Source organism: Hypanus sabinus, chromosome 23 (genome assembly GCF_030144855.1).
Source record: "Hypanus sabinus isolate sHypSab1 chromosome 23, sHypSab1.hap1, whole genome shotgun sequence".
NCBI lineage: Eukaryota > Metazoa > Chordata > Chondrichthyes > Myliobatiformes > Dasyatidae > Hypanus > Hypanus sabinus.
Window position 1 is genome coordinate 38,519,654 of NC_082728.1, and position 24,047 is coordinate 38,543,700.

Genomic DNA, 24,047 nt, shown 5'->3' on the forward strand with positions numbered 1-24,047 from the left:
CGCCCGATGAAATCCCTTTGCAATTTAAAATGTATAACTTAGATTGAACTTCAATCTAGGTCCTCCAACAGTTCAGTGTAAGTTGCTTTGAACTTCTGTCTACCGATTCAAAGGCTGCATTTAAGCAAAGTCATGTAATTTAGTCACCTATACCTTGACATTATTCTGCTGAAAAGATCTAAAGTCAATGTGCCTTTGCTGTAAATTAGACTGAGTCCGGACAAAGCTATACACAGTCTAAGTAACACTTCTTTATTTTTTCACCTCTTTATTTTCTCCTTGACATAGAAACTGACTTGTCAGTTCAATCCATATCTGTCTCAGACGTGACTGATTCACTGGGAGGAGAATTCCAGTTGTTAAACTGGAAAAATTCCTAAACTTTTAGAGCATTTGCAGCTCCTATACCAGAAACTTGGTGCAGGATTCTCCCCTAAATTACTCTTGCTTGCGAACTTTTTCTTCCCGTGCTCTACAAATCCTGGATAGAAGGTTAGCGGGTGAATCATAAAGGTCTGTGAAGGCCAAATCATTGGGTGCATTTAAGGCAGAGCTTTATAGGTCCTTAACTATAAAAGGGATTATGGAGAGAGAGCAGCAGAATGAAGATGAGAAAGAAAATTAGCTATGACTGAATGGCAGAATAGATTCAATGGGCCAAATGGTCTAATTGTTCTCCTATATTTTATGGTCTTACGAGACACTGAGTATAAGTTTTTAAATTATGCCTCAACAAATCCTGATCCAGTTAAAGCAACTTTAGTGTATTTGTAAAGACATCCGTTTCTTCCTGAGGCAATTTGCTCACCTTCGCACATAGCTAAGATATCACGTTTGTCTTTGAAGACCTCATTCCGTCCTTAGTACATCGGAAACCTTGGTAATTATCATTATGCAACTTCCAAAGTATCATATAAACTTACCAGTCTATAATTCCTTTTACTGGGCCTATGATTTCAATTCAGTTAGTTCTAATTACAGTTTGGAAACCATCGGCATGGACCATTAATGGTGAGAGACTCCTATTTAGAGGTTGTTCAAATTTCTTTAAGGAATAACAGCTTAAGCTGCTCACATTCCAAGCAAGTGGTTTTTCATCACATTCCCAGCTAGTAATCTGAGAAGTAGCAATGACAGTGTGAATGCTCTTTACAAAGGGCACTTCTAGATAATGTTCCTCATGTGTGGCTTGTACTAGTTCAAAGGAGCAAAACACATCCCGTCTGACAGTATTACAGGCTAGAGTGCAGAGGATACAAGTAACAATTACAGCTAAATAAACATCTCTGCTCTAACTTTGCAGTATCGCAGAGAGATATGAGCCTGAGCAGAAAATAATAATCAGACCATGGTGGCCAGGATCATGTTGCAAGGATTATAATAAGGAATAATATAGCCATGGAAAAAGAATGTCTTTTTCTCACCAATGCCCAGTAAAGGACTAGTGAACGTAAAGACAAAGTTGAAATCATTTTTGTCACTTGAACTTACTAAACAATTGCATTTAAAACAAGCAACTCTTTGAATTGTTTACTTACCTAAAAAGTATTATAAATGTAAGGGATACTTCAGGTGCCAAATATCATTCATTATAGCTCACTCTCTAATTCTCATCTGCATGTAATGAAGATTAAAATATTATAGCTAATAGAATAACAATATTTATATACTGTATGCACATATCATATAATTATATTCATCCTCAAATCTATTCATAGTTCACTAAAAAATTAAACCCCCATTAAAAATGCTCTTTGTAAATCTTACACTTAGTGAAATTAAAATTTTTTAAATGCTGTAAACATTCAGTAACTTAGACCTGTCAGGTTAATATTTCAGATGTTGTCCTTTAAATAAAAATTATTCAGGCGAAAAGTTAATACTGAACCTATCTATTTTATTCTGTCCACAATACTGAAGGACCTATTGATTGCTTCCAGCCTTCAAGAAAGATATCTGTGTTCTTGAAAGTTTCTTTTTGTATTTACTGATATAAACTTCAGTGTACAGGGTATTTCAAGTCACTCAGGGAGCGTTGTCTATTTTATTATAAACGTGCTGAATTATTAGTCATTTTCAAACATCTCCCAAGATGAAGCCAATTATGATAAAGAATACTGAGTGAGCTTTACTGCTACTGTCAAGAATTGTAGAGGAGGCTTGACCCAAAAGCAGAGCATTGGTGTCTGTTGAGTAATAAATGATGCGTCACTAACAAACTGCAAAATAACATTCCACAAGGGGCCACAAAACAAGAGAGAACAGACTTTTAACACGGCAAGGCAACAAGCTAAATGAAGGCCACAAGCAATTGGATGAGGCTGGCTGGTTCATATCAGGGTGAACATGGTTTGTGGATGACAGCTGGGTTTAAATGCGCTGCAGGTTAAGAATTGGAAGTGAGTGGCGGAGGAGTGGATCTAAGATGAAATTGCAATGCACACAAGACCTCTACTCTGGGCCCATCCTTCTCAATCAGCTAGGTACTGCACACTCTGTCCAAGACAATGTGAATTCATGAACTAGTAAACCATGTTCCACCATCATTGGTTCTGGAGGTGCATGCTCAGTTCGGTTGAGAGATCTGCGGACAACAGGCTTGAAGCAGTTCAGATGGACAGTAGCTGTGATCCTGAGAGTCCATGGCAGCTGAAGACATTAAGTGACTGGGTTAATGCAATGGATCATCTTAAAGGGACCTGCGAACTGGGGTGAGAATTTGCAGGAGTCTGGGCACAGGAGCAGAACTGAGGTAGACAGCCAGACATGGTCCCCAGGCTGGATTAGTCTGGCTGGCTGCAAACGCCAGTTAGCCTGGCAGCAGTAGGATGGCCTTCCCTGCACCTCCTCAAAACGTTCTGGTTTTCGCCATCCAGGAAGATTCCCAAAATTGGACATTTGTAGAATGCCTACGAGATGGCTATTTAGGACATTTTGTGGTTGGCCCATAAAAGAAATGGCAGTTCTAGATTGGGTATTACGTGATGACCCAGATTTGATTAAGAAGCTTATGGTAAAGGAACACTTAGGAGAGAGTGATCACAATATGATAGAATTTACCCTGCAGTTTGAGAAGGAAAAGCTAAAACTGGAAGTATCAGTATTACGGAGGAGTAAGGGGAATTGCAGAGGCATGAGAAAGGAGGTGGCCAAAGTTGATTCTAATGAGACACTAATATGGATGATGCCAGAACAGTAATAGCTGGTGATTCTAGGGACAATTTGAAAGGGGCAGAATAGATACATCCCAAAGAGTGAAATATTCTAAAAGAAGGATAAGGCAACCGTGGGTGACAGAGAAGTCAAAGACAGCATAAAAGCAAAAGGGAGGGCATGTAATATAGCAAAAATTAATGGGAAGCTAGAAGCTTTTAGAAACCATGAGAAGACAACTAAAAAAAGCCATAAAGAAAGAAAACAGATGGAGCAAAGATAGCCAATAATAGAAAAGAGGCTGCAAAAAGTTTTTTCAGATATATAAAGAGTAAAAGAGAGATGAAGGTTGATATCAGACCATTGGAAAAAGGTGGCAGAGAGGTAGTTATGGAGGACAACAAAATGGCGGACGGATTTAATAAATATTTTACATTTGTCTTCATAGTGGAAGACTCCACATAATGCCAGAAATGTGAGAGTGTCAGGGGACAGAAGAGAGTGTCATTGTTATTACTAAGCAGAAGGTACTCAGGAAGTGAAAAACCTGCAGGTATATAAGTCAACTGGACCAGATGGATTGCATCCAGGGTTCTGAAAGAGGAGCTGAAAAGATTGTGAAGGCATTAGTAAATATCTTCCAAGAATCACTAGATTCTAGAATGGTTCCTGAGGACTGGAGAATTGCAAATGTCACTCCACTCTTTAAGAGGCAGAAAAAAGGAAGTTACAGGCCAGTTAGCCTGACTTCAGTGACTGGAAAGATGTTGGAGTCCATTATTAAGAATGATGTTTCAAGGAACTTGGAGGCACATGATAAAGTAGACCAAAGTCAACATTACTTTCTAAAGGGGAAAACTTCCCTGACAAATCTGTTGGAACTTGAGGAAATATCAGGCAGGATAGACAAAGGAGAGTCAGTGGATGTTGTTTATTTGGATTTTCAGAAGGCTTTTGACAAGGTGCCACACATGAGGCTGCTTAACAAAATAATAGCTGCAATGTTTTGCAACATTAAAACATTAAACTAATTCAAAGGAAGACATGGGAGTCCAGGAATGCAGGTTTAACTTAGTGTTTACTTTAAGCGAGGCACACACGTATCATGTGGTAGCATGATGACGTATGCAATTCACATATTTGTATGTGTAACTCATAATGCATTATTTAAATGAAAAAGAGTGTTTAATCAACCAAGGTTACTCAAGTATATACAAGATTACACAAATCTTACTGAAATAGAAAATACACAACTTTGCTCTCACTTAGCTATAAACTCCAACTCAATGAAGAATGAATCTCAACTATATTGCATAACTACTCTATACAGACATCCACTGCATAGTAAATTTTAAATTGTCCCATTCAGGCCTAAAAGTTTGATTGCTGTGGAGGTTTTCTTACCCTTGTGGGATAACATCTTTCCTAATAAGGGGGATCACTCTGCTTGGAAGGTAAGACTTGTAGCTGTGAAAACAAGCTCAGGTTCTGGGGCTCCCTTTTGTGGTGGTTATAAGAGCTGATTCTGAGACTATAAGAAGTGGCTATGACAATTCTGGACAACTTTCTTCTCCTTCATTTTCTTCTTCTAGTTTGTGCACCTTGATCTTGGGAAGGTGCATTTAGTTCACTGGAGTATTTTCCTATCAATCTTTCCTTTGTTCCCCTTACGATTTGATCTCTCTTCTTGGTTTCTGCATCCACACCATCATCCAACCTATCCTTTGTTTTTGTATTCCCCTTGACTCCTTTTTTCTTGGTCTTCCATTCATCCAGCTGGGCTTTCCCCTTTGCTTATACTTTTACAAGAAGCTTTTTGTCTCCCACTTGAAGTGGGAATGAATGTACAAGGGTATACGTGCTATCGTAGGGACAGAAATGTGGGCAGAGGGGGTGGGGTGGCCCTATTGGTGAGGAATGAGATTCAGTCCTTTGCAAGGGGGGACATAGGGTCAGGAGAAGTAGAGTCTGTGTGGATAGAACTGAGGAACAGTAAGGGCAAAAGGACCCAAATGGGTGTTGTCTACAGGCCACCAAACAGTAGCATGGATATTGGGTGCAAGTTGAATAGGGAGTTAACATTGGCATGTGGCAAAGGTAATGTCGCAGTAGTTATGGGGGATTTCAACATGCAGGTGAACTGGGAGAATCAGGTTGGTGCTGGATTTTGTAGAGTGCCTACGGGATGCATTCTTGGAACAGCTTGTACGAGAGCCAACCAGGGACAAGACTATTCTGGATTTAGTGTTATGTAATGAACAGGATTTGATAAGCGATCTTGCAGTAAAGGAGCCATTAGGAGATAGTGATCATAATATGATAAGCTTTTATCTGCAATTTGAGAAGGATAAGGACAGCTTGGAGGTGTCAGTGTTGCAGTTGAACAGGGGAAACTATGGAGCCATGAGGGAAAGCTGGCCGGTCAAAGTTGACTGGACGGATAGCCTAGCAGAAAAGACAGTGGAACAGCAATGGCAGGTATTCTTGGGAATAATGCACAAGGTGCAAAATCAGTTCATCCCCCAGAGAAGGAAGGATTCAAAGTTCGGGAAAGGGGCCACAGTGGTTGACAAAGGAAGTCAGAGATTGCATAGCATTAAAAAAAAGGAAATATGACAGAGCTAAGGTGAATGGGAGGATAGATGATTGGGAAGTTTTTAAGGAATAACAGAACTTAACTAAAAAGGCAATACGGGGGAGAAAAAATGAGATACGAACGCAAGCTAGCCAGGAATAAAAAGGAAGATAGCAAAAGCTTTTTTAGGTATGTGAAGAGAAAGAAGATAGTTAAGAACAATATTGGGCCCTTGAAGAGTGAATTGGGTGAAATTGTTATGGGAAACAGAGAAATTGTTATGGGCACAAGAATTTAATGAGTACTTTAGATCTGTTTTCTCTAAGGAAGGCACAAGCAATGTCCCAGATGTATGGATGGGCCAAGGACATAGGGTAACAGAGGAAATGAAACAGATTGACATTAGGAAGGAAACAGTGATGAGAAGACTGATGGGACTGAAAGCTGACAAATCCCCAGGTCCAGATGGTCTGCACCCTAGGGTACTAAAGGAGGTGGCCCTGGAAATTGCGGATGCATTGGTAATCATTTTCCAATGTTCCTTAGATTCAGGATCAGTTCCTGAGGATTGGAGAATGGCTAATGTTATCCCACTTTTTAAGAAAGGAGGGAGGGAGAAAACAGAGAACTATCGACCTGTCAGCCTGACATCGGTGGTGGGGAAGATGCTAGAGTCTATTATTAAGGATGAAATAGTGGCATATCTAGATAGCAATGATAGGATCGGGCCGAGCCAGCGTGAACTTACCAAGGGTAAATCATGCTTGACTAATCTGTTGGAGTTTTTCAAGGATGTAACCAAGAAGTTAGACGGGGGAGATCCAGTAGATGTAGTGGACCTCGATTTTCAGAAGGCATTTGATAAGGTCCCATATAGGAGATTGGTGGGTAAAATCAAAGCTCAGGGCATTGGGGGGAAGACATTGACATGGATAGAAAACTAGTTGGCAGATAGAAAACAAAGGGTAGTGATGAATGGGTATTTCTCAGAATGGCAGGTGGTGAGTAGTGGGGTGCCACAGGGCTCGGTATTAGGACCACAGTTGTTTACGATTTACATCAACAATTTAGATCAAGGCATTGAAAACAACATCAGAAAATTTGCTGGTGATACTAAGCTGGGTGGCAGTGTGACATGTGATGAGGATGTTAGGAGAATTCAGGGTGACTTGGATAGGCTGGGTAAGTGGGCAGATACTTGGCAGATGACGTTTAATGTGAATAAGTGTGAGGTTATCCACTTTGGGAGTAAGAACAGGAAGGCAGATTATTATCTGAATGGTGTAGAGTTAGGTAAGGGAGAAATACAAAGAGATCTCGGAGTCCTTGTTCATCAGTCACTGAAGGTGAATGAGCAAGCGCAGCAGGCAGTGAAGAAGGCTAATGGAATGTTGGCCTTTATTACAAAGGGAATTGAGTACAATAGACAATAGACAATAGCTGCAGAAGTAGACCATTCGGCCCTTCGAGTCTTCACCGCCATTCTGAGATCATGGCTGATCACTATCAATACCCAGTCCCTGCCTTGTCCCCATATCCCTTGATTCTCCTATCCATCAGATATCTATTTAGCTCCTTTTTGAAAGCATCCAGAGAATTGGCCTCCACCGTCTTCCGAGGCAGTGCATTCCACACCTCCACAACTCTCTGGGAGAAGAAGTTCTTCCTCAACTCTGTTTTAAATAACTGACCTCTTATTCTCAATCCATGCCCTCTGGTACTGGACTCTCCCAACATTTGGAACATATCTCCTGCCTCAATCCTATCAAAACCTTTAATTATCTTAAACGTTTCAATCAGATGACAGTACAAGAGCAAGGAAATCCTCTTGCATTTGTACAGAGCCCTGGTGAGACCACACTTGGAGTATTGTCTACAGTTTTGGTCTCCAGGGTTAAGGAAGGACATCCTGGCTGTAGAGGAAGTGCAGCGTAGATTCACGAGGTTAATTCCTGGCATGTCTGGACTGTCTTACGCAGAGAGGTTAGAGAGACTGGGCTTGTACACGCTGGAATTAAGGAGATTGAGAGGGGATCTGATTGAAACATATAAGATTATTAAGGGATTGGACAAGATAGAGGCAGGAAGTATGTTCCGGTTGCTGGGAGAGTCCAGTACCAGAGGGCATGGTTTGAGAATAAGGGGTAGGTCATATAGGACAGAGTTAAGGAAAAACTTCTTCTCCCAGAGAGTTGTGGGGGTCTGGAATGCACTGCCTCGGAAGGTAGTGGAGGCCAATTCTCCGGATGCTTTCAAGAAGGAGCTAGATAGGTATCTTATGGATAGGGGAATCAAGGGATATGGGTGAAAGGCAGGAACCGGGTATTGATAGTAGATGATCAGCCATGATCTCAAAATGGCAGTGCAGGCTCGAAGGACCGAATGGTCTACTTCTGTACCTATTGTCTATTGAAGTTCATGCAATAACCTTGATGCTCACAGAATAGGTTCTGGTTCTTTATACTCACAAAAGCTGAATGCTTACAACTTCCTTGAATTTCCTTGAACTCTCTTCCAACTTTAAACAAAGCCGCATTTCGCAAGTAAGTGCCTGATTAACATATCTGAAGCTTTCTCAGTTATGTTGCCTACAAAAACTGTTGTAGCTTTCATCACTTTTAAGATTCCTCTGAGCAGAATGGTCATTGCTTGGCCAATAAGAGGCACAGTGATTAGCACCAACAACTGCTTGTCTCCTGCTGGGCAAAGATTCACAGTGTTTGGCATGGAGACAGTTGTGTCATTACCCTGTACCTTTCTTACCTCACTTTCAGTTGGCTTTATTGCCGGACATGTACTATGCAAATACTGGATGGATCTTCAATCAAGATGTAGTTGTCTCAGCCAATCATGACCCCACAATGCTGGTCCTCCTGTTTGTACCACATGCAAACTCAATGTGACTTGTTGATTGCTTAATTTCAAATTTACTAATGTCATTCCCAGCATAAGTTCTTTGTTGGATATCTGCAGGTTTCAGTTTGGTATTTTTTTAATGCCATTCAAACATTTTGTAGAATGGCTGAAACAGTTGAACCAGTGTCTAATTCTATGTTAATTAATTTGCTATTAATTTCTGATATAAGCCATATTGCTTGTCTATCATTAGCTTTTACATTGTAAATCTCAAGACCGCACAGTTCTATGTTATTCTCATCATTATCAGCTTTTTCATCAATATCATGCAAATTAGTATTCTTCTTGAAAATGGGATTTGACTTTTTAGCTTTTTCTCTTCTTTGTGCACTCAATTTATGACTGTCTACCCAACATACTCTTTGTATGAAAATAATTCAAAGCATATGTTGTTCGGGTGGTTGATGGTTACACTGAGTTCTTCTTCGATCTTATCAATTCATCACTAGACAAGGAGACATCATTAGTACACTGATTATTGTGGTGTGTCCTCTGTATGCCTGAACTTATCAGCCGATTGGTCTTCATTACTGAAGCTCATTTGTGATGGAGAGAGGTAATCTTGTCACTGATTGAATGCAAGGTGAACTTTGTCTGGAATTTTGCCTGCGTTGGTTCATAAATAGGATCAAGGGTTACATGTTTATATACAGAATTCTTCACAGAAAACCATGCTTCTAGTATTCAAGTATTCTCTTGCTGCCGCACTGACCTGTGCCATGACTTTCACAGATCCCCAGTCAAATTTGTGCCCCACTCGATCTTTATTACTGGAGACAAGAGAGAACCAAGCTATTGGATAAGACCAATGTGTTCTACAAAATCCAACGCAGCCACTGCAGCAAATATTACCTTGGCCAAACTAGGAGAAAACTTTCCACAAGGATCCATGAACATCAACTGGTTGTAAAACTCTCCCTAGTCTCTACCCATGAAGAATGTTAAACGTTCTGAATAGAGTGAATGTGGAGAGGGTTTTTCCTATGGGGGGGGGCGTGTCTACAGCAAGAGGGTACAACTTCAGAGTTCAGAGTTATCCAGTAGAACAGAGATGAGGAAAGTTGTCTTTAGCCAGAGGGTGGTGAGTCTGTGGAATTAATTGCCACGGATGGCTCTGCAGGCCAAGTAATTAGGTATATTTAAGGTGGAAGTTGATAGGTTCTTGATTAATTAGAGCAGAAGAGTGGGGCTGAGAGGGGTGATGGATCAGCCATGATGGTGTAGTAGAGCAGACCTGATCAGCTGAATAGCCTAATTCTGCTGCTATGTCTTATGATCTTATGGTTTTACTCTATAGGATACAGGGTAGGCAAAAAAAATCAAAAATAAGCACCCAGCATATGCACAAGAATGATTAATTGGTATTTAACTACATTGTGACATGATTTAATTAATTAATTTGATTCATTGTCAGATTCAGAATAGCTTATTGTCATATGCAACAGGGTGAAGTCAAATTCCTTGTTCACATGAATTCACAGAGTAAACAGTGCACGATAATACTAATTACAACAAAGAAACAGCTACCAGCATTATAACAATGGAATGGCATGCAGTACAGCGGTGCAGTCTTCAGTAAAGCAAAAAGAAATACTGAAGTGACAAACACGAGTGCATCTGCAGACACTGAAAACCTAAAGCGAAACACACTAAGTGGTGCAGGAACTCAACACATCAGGCAGCATGAATGGAAATAAATAGATAGTCAACATTTCAGGCTGAGGCCCTTCTTCAGGACATAGAAGGAAGGGAGAAGATGCCAGAATAAAAAGGTTGGGTGGGAGGGGAAGAAGGCTAGTTGGAAGGTGATAGGTGAAAACAAGTGTGTGGTTAGGGTCAAGGGTTAGAGAAGAAGGAACCTGATAGAAGAGGAGAGTGGACCATCGGAGATAGGGAAGGAGGAGGGGATCCAGGGGAGAATAATAGGCAGGTGAAAAGAGGTTAAAAAGTCAGATTGGGGAATAGTGGAAGTGGGGGGAGGGAGAAGATACTGGAAGGAAAAATCAATGTTCATGCCATCAGGTTGGACATTACCTAGACGGAATAAAAGGTGTTGCCCCTCGACCCTGACGGTGGCCTGGGCTTAGCATAGGAGGAGGCTATGGACTGACACGTTGGAATGGGAATGGGATAAGGCTGTAGTGACAATACTGAAGAGGTAGAAAGGGAGTCTAATAGCAGTAGGCTAATAGCAGAATATTAATTTCATGTTAGTTTTAATGCTTTTGCTGTGGCTGCTGTGATTGGACTAATCTATGAAAATGTACAGCTGGCAAATTAGGAATTAGGGCTGTCGTTACTGGTATAACATTTGGAAAGAGATCATATTGGACGCCTCATTCCACCTTCTTTTCCTGTTACTTTATTTCCTGCACTTCCTCCACCCTCTCAGCTGTTTGACGTGTAGCTGGTGACAAAGACTGACCTCACATCCTAATGAGCTTGAGCACCAGGCAGCCAACCTCCAGAACCATTATAATCTGATCAAATGACAACACAAGAGCTCCTCAAGCCAGAGTCAGCATGTTCCATGTTTTCTCCCTATCACTGACTGTGTTACGCACTCGGAGGCTTGTGTGATCTGCTCATGGTATCAGTCAAGCCATTACCTAAAGGCACTTGTCACTCAGTAGCTATCTTCTTGAGGCTCAGGTGATGGTGACTGCAGAGAATTAGAGTATCATGGCTGTTGCCAAGGTGTCAGGCAATTCCCGATGATACGCTTACTGAGTAGAGGAATCCGTTAGGATCTTGCTGCAAAGACTCATATACTAACATACTTTACCCATATGGTAATGTGCATGAGTCATAGCCAACTTGCTCTGTGAAAAGCCTACGCTTCATGCAGGGTCATATCCAAGAGCAGGGAAGAATTAAATTAGTTCTTTGTGAATAAGGGGCCCCAGTTGCCTCCATCAATAAAGTAATGGAAAGGAAGCTGAGTGAGATTGTGCTTTTGGATGGGGCACTGGTTAAATATCAGTGAGGGCAAATTCATATGGTGTTTTCATGAGGGAGAACTACTCGGTGAACTCCCTGGATGGATGGAAACTTCAGCTGAAAGCCTCTCCTCTTCCTCCTCTCTTGTCCGGTAGCTCATTCCGTTTCGCACACACTCTACTTATTCTTCCAGTCATGCTGAGTTTCAAGGGAAAAGACCACTAATTCCTGCGAAGCCTTGAAGTCGGCAAACATTAGTTCAGCAGTAGCCACACTGATCCCTATAGACAGTTGAAACAATAAACAGCTATGCAAGTACAAAATACTCCTAGGATTATAGAAATGACCAGAAGTGGTGAACCACGATCAACATCGCGGTGGTGGTAAATACTATCAGCCATTACTCTTACACTATCCTTCTGTTTGGGAACGTGCATTTAAATGTGAAAGATTAAGCTGAAGCAGTGAGCTAAAAGCTGGCAATGCTAACGCTTAATCAACTTTCCGTGCTATTGCCATAATCAGCAAGCCATCCTGACTCTTCCAATGGCTTCTCACCGGGCATAACTTCTGCTCTGATCCCCATGACGTCCAGCACAATTCATCCCAAAAAAGTCAGATTGTGTGCTGGGACATCACTTTGGACCTCTGTCAGTGCAATAGAATTGAATTGTCTGAATTCCTTGCCAAAGAATTTCAATTCCTTTTTGCTACTTGTTCATAATTTGTGCTGCTGGACAATTCTCTGCAGGGAGAACAAGTAACCTGGAGTTAATTTACATGCATGAGTTAAGATAATGCTGTTTGAGATACACCAATTACTGTGTTGAAATGTTAGATTTTCAACAAAGAGCTACAGTGACATTTGAAAGAATGAGTTCCATATGTCTTACGATCTGTCCAGAATTCAATGTAGCAAAGAAGACTTCTCAGCTAAAGTACATTCACCATCAACAGGTTAAATGGAGGAATTTTCCAAAAGAAATACTGGAATATTCAATATCAGAAATAAATAGAAATTGAAACAAATAGTTATTTCAAAGGCTTTGGAATACTATGAAGTTATACCTGTGATAGTACCTTTTTGAGAAAAAAGTCACAACATTCTGATTTCATTTTTGATTAAGTATATTCCTCAAATCTAACATTATTAAGTTAATAAGATGAGGAACGAAGGTTATTGGTTAACAAAGTGGTAATTGCACAGAATCAAGGTAAAACATTTTGCACTGGAAGGAAAATACGTTTCTTTTCTAATACAGACTTGGTTAAACAGAACAAGTTTTAACTTTGTTTAAATGTAATTTAACTATACATGAAAAACCATAGATGCAGCCAAATAAATGGCATTCCTCCAGGCACATAAGCAGTAAGCATACAGTCGCACATAAATAATATAATATAGTCCAAGTCCCAAGTGTCATGTTCTGTAGATTGATGGTACATGAATGTTCTCGGCAAGAGCAAACCCAGGCCGTACACAGATGAACACAATCCAGCTTGCCTTCCACTAAGAGAAAACTGAGGGGGACCAGCCCCCAACTAAGCATTGACACTGAACCACACTGCTTCTGGTGTTTCCTCTCCAGGTGACCTCGCAGCATGAGGCCAAGTTTGCACTAAAACGGAGGCCATGCATCTTCCTTGCCATCAGTCAATTAATCAGTGAACCAAACTTGCAGTATTCTACATTGACAATGTCCAAAAGGGTCATTATGATCACACAAAAAAAAACACATCCAAGGCAGTCACTCACTGTTAGACTGCACCACTTCCACTGGTATCATATTCCAAAGGAGACAAGAGATAAGCTCATTGTATTCACCTTTCTGTAGCAGGCAGCAACACGGCCAGGACCAAGTCCAACAGTTCCAGCTCCTGCAGTTCCTCCGCTGATGGGTAGACTTGCGGTAATTAAAGTTAAACAGAAAGTTTTCTACTTCAGGACACAATGTCCCTTTCACTTTTCCTAAAATATGTTTCAATTACTTATTTATGACTTATATTTATTTATTTATTTATTGCTTCATTTTTGTCTGCATTACCTGTTATTAGGATGATCGTGATAAGTAATTATGCAAGTTTCACAAATAGATATGATGTCCAGTATTCTTGAATCCAATCAATTTATATTCGACTATCTCCTCTGGAATATGAGGCCAGTGGAGGTGGTGAAATTAAAAACAGAGTCATAGGAAAGTACAGCACTGAAACTAGCCCTTCAGCCCAGCTAGTCCATACTAAAATCATTGAAACTGCGTACTCCCGTTAACCTGCACTTGGACCATTGCCCTCCATACCTCTACCATCCATGTACCTATCCAACCTTGTCTTAAACATTGAAATCAAGCTTGGATGCACCACTTGCACTGGAAACTTGTTCCACACTCTAAGGACCCCCTGAAAGAAAATGTCTCCCCTCATCTTTCCCCTTAAACTTTTCACCTTTTGCCCTTAAACCCTTGACCTCTGGTTGTAGTCCCACTTAAAATTTACTATATTTAAGAGACATTCAGATAAACATATAGGGTACTGAAGGTTACTGTCCTAATGCAATCAAATGTGATTAGCGTGGACAGCCAGAAAAGGTCAGCCTGGTCACGTTGGGTCAAAGGGTCTATTTCTACACTGTGAGGCTCTATGACTCTGTCATTCCAAAATTCAGCTGGCACAATGACCACTGGTATTTTACAAAGAGGCTTCTGAAAATAGAACACAAATTTCCTATTTGTCAGAAATTGTCAGTAAAATTAATGGCTTTCAGTGTTTTGCCCATGAACAGAAGTAGGTAGGAAATTCTTCTCATAGTGCGTGGTAAACTTAGGAATTCTCTACCCCACTGAGCTGGATCACCAGAGGTCAATAATTGTTGAAATATTGAGCAAGTGGGGGCCAGTAAATCTGACAAACAAGAACTGTTGGCAACAGATCAAACAAGATCACAGGGTGAACTTGGGGGGGTGGGGGGGCAGTGCTATTCTTGCTCCTATTTCCTTGGATCAACTTGTTGTTCCTCCGGAGCAGTCTTCAAGCTGGCAAATATTAAACAAAAGTAAAATTAAGTTAAGCAATAGTCTTACCTTGTAAATACAACTCAGACTCAGTTTTACTCTGCTAAATAGAATAGAATTTTGAATGTTGCTTTATACTGTTTCCAGTCTTTTTGATTTTCCATGTTCTGTTTTCAACCTACAGCATATCTTTTGGTCATCTAGGTTTGGAGCTCGGTCAATCATCAGCAACTTAAAACATTCCAAGTGGTCTTACTGAAATTCACCTGTCTTGTTTCCATTCATGTTTCCTAGTGTGCACACTCTTAACCCCGGCAATCTATTCATATTCTATACCTTCACAGTATATGGTCCGGGTCAATTTTGACCCCGCTCAAGAATCCCCTCATAACAAGTGCCTATACCAAATTTTGAACCACTGATCTATTTAGATTGTATAAGTAGCCTGTCTGACATTAATAAATGGGTGATTAATACTTAATTAGCGTTTCAGAGATCTAAAATCCATTTCAATAGATACGGGTCAAATTTGACATGGAACAGCCTCAATGTACAAAAATTTGTAGCACCTGTACAAAAGTATAAAATTTTAAAATGTTTTCATTTTTGCGCATTTTGGGTCACTTTAGGAAAAGTCATCAAATTTCAGCTAAAAAATAGCATTTAGGGTCTCTTTACTGTTGTAAAATGTCAAAACGGGTCAAATTTGACCCAAACAGTATGTAAGGGTTAAATCAGCATCTTAGCCCAGAGAAATTATGAGTAGGTTGTCATTCAGGGAATGGTGCTATAGTGCAGATTACCTTGAAATACCCAGCTCACCCATCTATTTGCTATACACGCTATTTGGGGCCGAGCAAAAAGAGCCTCAGTCTTAAAAAAAAGGATCTTCTGTGTGCTTGGCATCAAAGGATTTATCAGAAAGAACTGGCTTAGTTCTAAGCAACCATTACCAGGCATGTCTTCTTAACTTACTGGAAACAAATAAAACTGCAGATATTCCTTTACAATTTTTATCACTTCTCTAATCCTGCATTACTAATAGCTATCCTATGTAATTTTCCTGGCTGTGAAAAGGTGGTCTTTTCAATATGATTACTTTTTTTACACTCTCGGCTCACTTTGCTCCTTCATTACTTCACTTCAGGAGTATGCCCCAAGAGTGAAGGAAGGCTATCTATAAGGACATGTTATTTTCTGTACGGCTGAGGTGCAGGTCTCTCTTGCACAGGGTGTGCCTCAAGAACTATTTATCAGAGCTTAATATTTTTATACTGCTGGTATATTGCAAAAGGGAACACTTTTTAATCTACTTTTTATCCAATCAGTTTGACTTTATACTGATTGGGAATGATGAGGTTGCTTCAATATCTCTCATCTCTGTAGATTTCTTCTTTGTATGTCTGGTATCTTCTAAGTCCAATGATTAGAGATTAGTATTCAAAGTGGTGGCATGGATATTTGGTTTCCTATCAATACCACCCAAAGTACTCACTGCAAAATGGGTGCAGCTTGCACACGAGTCCTGCACCAAAAGAGTAAGGGTTACCAGGAATAGAAGCATAAATGTTTCTACAAAGGAATGTCAAGGAAGAAAGACTCAGCCATTGCCAAGAAAGCATTTGTTACCTGAGGCTGATTCCAAGGCAGAAAGCTAATTGAGGGGTTCAAATTACTGTACATCTGTGTCAGAATAATGCTCAAAAGACAATAGCTGTCACCTAAACGGTGAAATTAAATCTAATCCTGACATTGTTCCAGGAAGGTTTACCATTGTTCTTGCAAAGGTGTGCAGGTCCATCTTTCAAAGGGCAAGTTTTTTCACGGTTTATACCATAGAAGCTCCATTAGTGTAGTAATGTGAAAGAAATACAATGATTCAGTCACTTTAGATACTGATTGTCAAGTGTTCAATGACTTGTTACCTTCTCTTTATATTAAGCATATCTTTATATCAAATATCTCAAAAGCCTTGTGGCCAGTGAAAAGAATTTAAAGGTCATGACAGGAATTGACACCATCTTGACCCTAACCATAATCAATATTTTAATTGGGTAGCTTTATAACATTTCTGTTTTCTCCATCCTTTGGCTATAGAGGTCAACAGCTTCTTTGAAGATACAAGTTCGCCTTTGCATCAAAGGATTCATAATTTGGTTATTTTTGTGCGAGTTTATTACAAAACACTAGTTGATGACTAGGAAACCATTGGGTAGTATCTATTTACAGAGAATATAATGGATACCTGGAAGTGATTACAGGGAAGTAATCTCATCAAGGGTTTCAAATGTCATTATGTGCTGCAAGGGTATTGCCTGAGAAGCTTTGAAACCATCACCTTACTCTACAACAGTGTAGAAATCACTACCATGTGTACTTCTAAAAAAAATCTACAGAAGATCTTGGGTACTTTTTTATCAATATTTGATACTATAATAGTCACGTGTTCCTTATAATTGATGCAAATCTGCATTCATGTTGCAAAACTTAGACCATAAGACCATAAGATATGGGAGCAGAATTAGGCCATTTGGCCCATCAAGTTTTCACTACCAATTCATCACGGTTGATCCATCTCAGCCAGGAACCTATCAACCTCTGTCTTAAATATACATAAAGACTTGGCCTCTATAGCTGCCTGTGGCAAAGAATTCCACCGATTCACCACTCTCTGGGTAAAGAAATTCATCCTCATCTCCATTCTAAAAGGATGCCCCTGTATTCTGAGGCTGTGTCCTCTGGTCTTAGACTCTCCCATCATAGGAAACGTCCTCTCACCATCCACTCTGTCAGGGCCTTTCACTATTCAATCGGTTTCACTGAGGTCACCCCTCACTCTTCCGCATTCCAGTGAATACGAGCCCAGAGCTAGCAAATGCTCTTCATATAACAACCCATTTAATCCTGGAATCATTTTTGTGAACCTCCTTTGAAACTTTTCCCGTTTCAGCACGTCCTTTCTAAGATAAGAGACCCAAAACTGCTTACAATACTCCAAGTGAGACCTCACCAGTTCTTTATAAAGACTCACCATGACTTGCTTTTATATTCTAGTTCTCTTGAAATGAATACTAACATTTCATTTGACTTCCTCACCACAGACTCAACCTGCAAACTGACCACTAAGGAAACCTGCACAAGGAGCCCTAAGTCCCTTTGCACCTTGGTATTTTGTATATTTTCTCCATTTAGAAAATAGTCAACCATTTCATTTTTTCTATGACCATACACTTCCCAACACTGTATTCCATCTGCCATTTCTTTGCCCATTCTCATAATCTGTCTAAGTCCTTCTGTAGCCTCTCTACTTCCTCAAAACTACTTGCCCCTCCACCTATCTTCATACTGTCTGCAAACTTTGCAACAAAGTCATTAATTCCACCATCCAAATCATTGATGTACAACGTAAAAAGAATCAGTCTCAGCACAGACCCCTGAGGAACACTACTTAGTGTGGAGCCATTTAGAAAAGGCTCCCTTTATTCCAACTCTTTGCTTCTGACAATCAGCCTCTGCTTGGCCATGCTAGAATCTTTCCTGTACCTCCATGGACTCATAGCTTGTTAAGCAGCCTCATGTGTGTCACCTTGTCATGGGCCTTCCGAATATCCATGTACACAACATCAACAGATTCTCCATTGTCTATCCTGCTTGTTATTTCTTCAAATAATTCCAACGGATTTGTCAGGCAAGATCTGCCCTTGAGGAAACCATGCCTCCAAAGACCCTGAGACCTCATCCTTAATATTCAGCTGTGTCATGTTCCCAACCACTGAGTTCAGACTAACTGGCCTATGGTTTCCTTTTTCTGCCTCTCTCCTTTCTTGAAGAGTGGAGTGATATTTGCATTTTTCCAGTCTTCCAGAACCATTCCAGAAACTATTAATTCTTGAAAGATCATTGCTAATGCCTCACGACCTCTTCTCCAGCATTGTCTTCCAGTGTGATATCCATTCGCACTGCTCTTTTATCCTCATTAATATTATTGGCTAGCTGACTTTAGTATTCCACCTTTACCTTCTTAATGACATTTTTAGTTACCTTCTGTTGGGCTTTGAAAGCTTCCAAATCCTCTAACTTCCCACTAACTTTTGCTCTATTATATGTCTTCTCTTTGTCTTTTATGTTGGCTTTGACTTCTCTTGTTAGCCAAGGTTGTGTCGTCTTTCTTTTAGAATACCTTTTTCTCATTGGGATGTATACATCCTGTGCCTTCCAAATGGCTTCTAAATATAGGAACAGAATTAGGCCAATTGGCCTATTGAGTCTGCTCCGTGACTGATTTATTATCCCTTTAAACCCCAGTCTCCTGCCTTCTCCCTGTAACATTTGATGCCTTACTGATCAAGAACCTATCAATGTCCACTTTAATATACCCAGTGTCTTGAGTTGCACAGTTACCTGTAGCAATGAATTCCACAGATCCACCACCCTCTAGTTGAGGAATTGCCTCTTCATTTATGTTTCAAAGAGATGTCCCCTTATTCTGAGGCTATACCCTCTGGTGCTAGACGCCTCTGCTATAAAAACAATCTTCTCCATGTCCACTCTATCTAAGCCTTTCAGTTTTCAATGGATTTCAATGAGATTCCCCTTCGTTCTTCTAAATTCCTTCAAGTACAGACCCAGAGCCACCAAATTTATTTACCATGAATTACTCATAGCAATATCCTTGTTTGCTATGATTGTCTGATTTTTGAGCAAATGCACCAAATTAATGCAATACTCAGCAAGTCAGACAGCTTCTGAAAGAGGAAAGAACATTTTGAGCCATGAGGAAAGGTCTCACTTGCGATACTAAATTACTTCAGGGGACCATGGTAGTGTGACAGTTAGCACGACATTAATATGGCTCGGGGCATCGGAGTTCAGAGTTAATTTCTGATGTCATCTGTAAGGAGTCTATACATTCTTGCCATGGAATGTTGGAGTTTTCTCCGGGAGCTCCAGTTTCCTTCCACAGACGTGCCAGTTAGTAGTCTGTAAATTGCCCTGTGAATAGGCGAGGATTAAACAGTGGATTGCTGAGCTGCACGGTGCGAAGAACTGGAAGGGCGTATTCTGTATTCGATCTCTAAATAAATTAAATAAATAATTAATATAAGGCACCCTCCCAAATGTATCTATTTATATGTCTGTTCTTTTTAATTGTTTTTTTTTGGTATTAATATGTACCAGTTTCTTCCCCCAAGCCATCAGACTCCTCAATACCCAGGGCCTGGACTGACACCAACTTACTGCCCTCTACTGTGCCTATTGTCTTGTTTATTATTTATTGTAATGTCTGCACTGTTTTGTGCACTTTATGCAGTCCTGGGTAGGTCTGTAGTCTAGTGTTGTTTTTTTTCCTGTGTTGTTTTTACGTAGTTCAGCGTAGTTTTTGTACTGTTTCATGTAGCACCGTGGTCCTGAAAAACATTGTCTCGTTTTTACTGTGTACTGTACCAGCAGTTATGGTCAAAATGACAATAAAAAGTGACTTGACGACTTGATTTGAAGTGATCAAAGACCATTCATTTCTTTGTGTTGACTGTGAAGAAAAAATTCCAGTCAATTTTCCCTGGGGAGAGAGTGTTTTTTTATATTTATATATATTTCTTCTTCAGGCAATCTATCCGAAGTAAATATCAGTAATACAGACTCTTCATTTCTTTAACAGGTGCCAGGAAGATAAGTTTGGGATTATAAGTTCAAAGCATCAGGTCAATAGGCACAAATGTAAGCTGGAAAGTTATTTCTGTTCAAATACACAAAGAAATTGCTCCAAAACCTTTTCCATGTGCATGATGAACGAGCAGATAATCAAAGCAGATATTATACTGAGATCCTGTTCCAAAGGGCTTGAATTTCTTTTCACGAGTAAAGAAGGATTGCTTTCATTAGAGATGCAAAAATAGGGTTAGGTGATAAGTTTTCTTCTCTCTCTGGTCGATTGTCTTCATGTTTCTTTTCAATCCACATTAATATTATGGGTAGTCTACACACACAGGTCATTTACCTTCTCTGTGATTTAGAATTCTGATGCTAGCATTTTGCTACTGTCAGAGAAATATTTTTTCTCCCACAGCAGATAAGAAATCAATTGACTGACCATTAATCTTTATAGCTCACCTGTGACAGAACTATCTCACTGACATCTGAAATAGCATTGTACAGCTATTTTAGCAATTACTAACAGCAGAATTCTGTTTTTCTTGCATAGCCATCGTCTTTGTGATCAGTTCTTAATGAAGTATCTTCTATATTACAGAAATCGCAGCTCAGCAGACAAAAGCGAAGTTATCTATCATTATTTTATGCAATTTAGCTAATTCTTCTTTCAAACTTTAGCTCTTTATGGATTAATTTGCCATTTCACCTGTTCTGCAATCATGTGGAATAAGTAGTTTGCAAAAATAATGGATCTCAAGCTGGTCTTACCACTCTTTCCCATCAACAGCAAATTTATCTCCATGGCTGTATTTGGCATATAGCAAACTCAGAATTTAATATTCAAGTAATTTTTTATTCAAAGTAGTACTGAACTGTGGTCTTTATCAAGATCATGGCGTGATCATTTTTTAAAAGTTTGTAGGTATGGTTTGGAGTGCAGAGAGGGGAGTTAAAGGTCATGTTAGGGTTTAGGGACAGTGGTGTGGGGAGGTTAGAGGTCAGGTTATAGTTTAGGAATAAGAATGTGGAAGAGTTAGAGATCAGGCCTCTGCTCCATGTTCAAAGGTCTCCACTCCGAGCTCGAAGAACAGCAACATGGTCAGGTGACAAAAGGCATCCACAGTCCAGGCCTTCACCCCGAGCTCGAAGGCTAGTGTCATGGTCAGGTGACGAAGGCCTCCATTCTGTGCATGACGTCCAGTGAACAGGAGTCCATTCAAGCAGGAAGCACAAGAAGGCATGAGGGCCAGTCAGCCAGCATAATATACATGGAGTTCAGGGTTCAGTCATCAGGTCATCCCAGGGTCAGTAATGAAGATCGGAACCTGAAAGTTGATTGGTAGCCCAGAAGTTATACCTCAAAGGCCAAAGCCTGGAAACTGGAGGCTGGAGGTCTGTCCTGGAGCTGGAGAATTCTCTATGTACGTGGGTGGCTGGGAGGGAGGAAAACAGCTTGTTTTGCTGTTGTTCTATTGTTGCTTGTTGTGTTCTGTGTTGTTCGGCTGAGCATTATGGGCATGCTGTGTTTGTGTTGGAATATGTGGCAATACTTGCTGATTTTCCCCAGCACATCCTAGGCTGTGCTGTAGAACACAAATGACATATTTGTCTCTATGCTTCTATGTACATGTGATAAACAATTGATGGTCCAGGGGCAGGAATAGGAAAGGGTCAATAACTCCACTGGGTGTTCTTTGTAGACCACCCAATAATAACAGGGACATCAAGAAGCAGATAGGGAGACAAATTCTGGAGAGGTATAATAATAAGAGGGTTGTTGTGGTGGGAGATTTTAGTTTCCAAAATATTGATTGACTTCTCCCTAGAGTGAGGGGTTTAGATAGGGTGGAGTTTGTTAGGTGTGTTCAAGAAGGTTTCTTGACACATTGTGTAGATAAGCCTACAAGAGGAGAGGTTGTTCTTGATCCGATATTGGGAAATGAACCTGGTAGGTTTCAGCTCTCTCAGTGGGAGAACACATTTCAGATAGTGATCACAATTCTATCTCCTTTACCTTAGCATTGGAGAGGGATAGGAACAGACAAGTTATGAGGCTATCAGGCAGGAACTTAGAAGCATAAATTGGGAACAGATGTTCTCAGGGAAATGTATGGCAGAAATGTGGCAAATGTTCAGGGGATATTTGCATGGAGTTCTCCATTGGTATGTTCCAGTGAGACAGGGTAAGAATGGTAGGGTACAGGAACCGTGGTGTACAAAGGCTGTTGTAACTCTAGTCAAGAAGAGAAGAAGAACTTATAAAAGGTTCAAAAAGCTATGTAATAATAGAGATCTAGAAGATTATAAAGCTAGTAGGAAGTAGCTTAAGAATGATATTGGGAGAGACAGAGGGGGACATGAGAAGGCCTTGACAGACAGGATTAAGGTAAACCCCAAGGCATTCTACAAGTATGTTAAGAGTAAGAGGATAAGATGTGAGAGAAAAGGACCTATCAAGTGTGACAGTGGAAAAGTGTGTATGGAACCGGAGGAGAAAGCAGAGGTATTTAATGAATACTTTGCTTCAGGGTTCACTATGGAAAAGAATCTTGGTTATTGTAGGGATGACTTGCAGCTTAATCGTGTAGATATTAAGAAAGTGGATGTGCTGGAGCTTTTGGAAAGCATCAAGTTGGATAAGTCACCAGGGCCAGACTGGATGTACCCCAGGCTACTGTGGGAAGTGAGGGAGGAGATTTCTGAGCCTCTGGTGATGATCTTTGCATCATCAATAAGGACAGGAGAGATTCCAGAGGATTGGAAGGTTGGGAATATTGTTCCCTTATTCAAGAAAGGGAGGAGAGTTAGCCCAGGAAATTATAGACCAGTGAGTCTTATCTCAGTGGTTGGTAAGTTTACGGAGAAGATCTTGACAGGCATAATTTATGAACATTTGGAGAGGAATAATATGGTTAGGAATAGTCAGCATGGCTTTGTCAAGGGCAGGTTGTGCCTTATGAGCCTGATTGAATTTTTTGAGGATGTGACTAAACACATTGATGAAGGTAGATCAGTAGACATAGTTTATATGGATTTCAGCAAGGCTTTTGATAAGGAACCCCATGCAAGCCTTATTGAGAAAGTAAGGAGGCATGGGATCCAAGGGGATATTGCTTAGTGGATCTCGAACTAGCTTGCCCACAGAAGGCAAAGAGTGGTTGTAGACGGGTCATATTCTGCATGGAGATCGTTGACCAGTAGTGTGCCTCAGGGATCTGTTCTGGGACCCCTTCACTTCATGATTTTTGTAAATGATCTGGATGAGAAAGTGGAGGGATGGGATAGTAAATTTGCTGATGACACAAAGGTTGGGGGTGTTGTGGACAATGGGGAGGGCTGTCAGAGGTTACAGCGGGACATCGATAGGATGCAAAACTGGGCTGAGAAGTGCAGATGGAAATCAACCCAGGTATGTGTGAAGAGGTTCATTTTGGTAGGTCAAATATGATGGCAGAGAAATGGTATGGTAATACCATGGTATGATGATATTAATGCTAAGAATCTTGGCAGTGTGGAGGATCAGAGGGATTTTGGGGTCCGAGTCCATAGGATACTCAAAGCTGCTGCGCAGGTTGACTGTGTGGTTAAGAAGGCATACGGTGCATTGGCCTTCATCAATCATGGGATTGAGTTTAGAAGCAGAGAGGTAATGTTGCAGCTATATGGAACCCTGGTCAGACCCCACTTGGAGTACTGCACTCAGTTTTGGTCACCTCACTACAGGAAGAATGTGGAAGCCATAGAAGGGTGCAAAGGATGTTGCCTGGATTGGGAGCATGTCTTATGAGAATAGGTTGAGT